We start from the raw sequence: 2,500 nt of genomic DNA on the forward strand, positions 1-2,500 counted from the left end.
CCTGCGAGAACCGCAGAGGCGACCGAGCAGCAGACGGCGTCGCGGCGCCGAGCGCCGGGCGGCGGCGCATCCTCAGCGCACACAGTCCTCAATCGGACCAGCACACTGCAGATGTCCACCGCGCTTCGCACCGGGCCCGCGAGGACCTACTTTGGCCGCACGGCGCCGCGTGCAGGGTGCGCCGGCGCGCAGCTGCGCCGCCTGCCGCCTCCGTCGGCCGGCGCGCCTGCCACTGGCCGCCCCCACCAGCCGGCTGTAGCGCGTGCGCCCACGCACCGCACGGCCAACACGCCGGGAGGCCCCCCCTCACCGGCCGGGGACGGTCCCACCCAGCCACCGCCGCGTATCGCTTCACACCCACATGCCATTCACGTTCGTGGGCATGGTGGGTATCGCTGCAACAACCGGTTGGTAGCTCAACCGATCGTCGCCATCACTGATTCACCCCTAGCGAGAACAACCGCACCACAACGGTTTACCAGTTGTTCATTTGCGTAACGTCACCAGCAAACGTAGGCGTCCATCGCCATTTGCAAATTCAACGATTGTTGCATGCCTGTGTCAGGTGTCACGACACACTGTCTGCCCACATACACGCAACAACATGTCCACGCTTAGCGAACACGTGGAAGGTGGCCCCCGTACGTATGCGATGTCCATTGCGCGAACGACTGTCAACCGGCCTCTGTCGCATGTCGCAGATGTGGAACGCAGTGCACCGTGCTATCACGGTGTGTGAGAAGAGACGACTACGTCTGACAACACGCGCCACTACATCAACAGACGGCTCATGCTGATCGCCATCCAGGGCATACCACACTGCAATCCAGCTCTTATAGGGAGACGACACGTAGCTGAGTGCACAACATTTGGACCGCATGGTTCGCCGTTGTTGGCGCAGTCGTTGTACGGTCACATGTACCACGATGTATCATTCAGTACATGAGGACCAATGTGCAGTACAGTGTGTGATTTGGACGTACAACATCAGCGGACAGTTGACACAGGCCGTACCACAGCGTAGGCTAAGTGCTTCGCCATGCGAATGCCAATGAACAACTGCAAATGCCAATGAACAACTGCAAAGGGCATTGAGCATGTACGTCCTGCTGCCATCCACATTACAGTGTATAGCTGCAAGGTGTTTAACATGAAGCGATACACTGGGGACCGGGCAGTGCGAGTAGCAAACTATATTGCGGGGGTTGCAGTTAGGCAACACTACACTAATTTAACGCGTCGTATGACAATTACAGAGCAGGTTAAGGCCCAACGTGTGTTGGGTTAAGGCCCAACGTGTGTTGGGTTAAGGCCCAACGTGTGTTGGGTTAAGGCCCAACGTGTGTTGGGTTAAGGCCCAACGTGTGTTGGGTTAAGGCCCAACGTGTGTTGGGTTACGTTAAGGGGCAATGTGGGTTACGTTAAGGGGCAATGTAGGTTACGTTACGGCGCAATATAGGTTACGTTACGGCGCAATATAGGTTACGTTAAGGGGCAATGTGGGTTACGTTACGGCGCAATATAGGTTACGTTACGGCGCAATATAGGTTACGTTAAGGCGCAATATCGGTTACGTTAAGGCGCAATACAGGTTACGTTAAGGCGCAATACAGGTTACGTTAAGGCGCAATACAGGTTACGTTAAGGCGCAATACAGGTTACGTTAAGGCGCAATACAGGTTACGTTAAGGCGCAATACAGGTTACGTTAAGGCGCAATACAGGTTACGTTAAGGCGCAATACAGGTTACGTTAAGGCGCAATGCAGGTTACGTTAAGGCGCAATGCAGGTTACGTTAAGGCGCAATACAGGTTACGTTAAGGCGCAATGCAGGTTACGTTAAGGCGCAATACAGGTTACGTTAAGGCGCAATACAGGTTACGTTAAGGCGCAATACAGGTTACGTTAAGGCGCAATACAGGTTACGTTAAGGCGCAATACAGGTTACGTTAAGGCGCAATACAGGTTACGTTAAGGCGCAATACAGGTTACGTTAAGGCGCAATACAGGTTACGTTAAGGCGCAATACAGGTTACGTTAAGGCGCAATACAGGTTACGTTAAGGCGCAATACAGGTTACGTTAAGGCGCAATACAGGTTACGTTAAGGCGCAATACAGGTTACGTTAAGGCGCAATACAGGTTACGTTAAGGCGCAATACAGGTTACGTTAAGGCGCAATACAGGTTACGTTAAGGCGCAATACAGGTTACGTTAAGGCGCAATACAGGTTACGTTAAGGCGCAATACAGGTTACGTTAAGGCGCAATACAGGTTACGTTAAGGCGCAATACAGGTTACGTTAAGGCGCAATACAGGTTAGGTTAAGGCGCAATACAGGTTAGGTTAAGGTACGACATAGGTTAGGTTAAGGTACGACATAGGTTAGGTTAAGGTACGACATAGGTTAGGTTAAGGTACGACATAGGTTAGGTTAAGGTACGACATAGGTTAGGTTAAGGTACGACATAGGTTAGGTTAAGGTACGACATAGGTTAGGT

This window comes from Schistocerca americana, unplaced genomic scaffold, assembly GCF_021461395.2.
Source record: "Schistocerca americana isolate TAMUIC-IGC-003095 unplaced genomic scaffold, iqSchAmer2.1 HiC_scaffold_758, whole genome shotgun sequence".
Taxonomy (NCBI): Eukaryota; Metazoa; Arthropoda; class Insecta; order Orthoptera; family Acrididae; genus Schistocerca; species Schistocerca americana.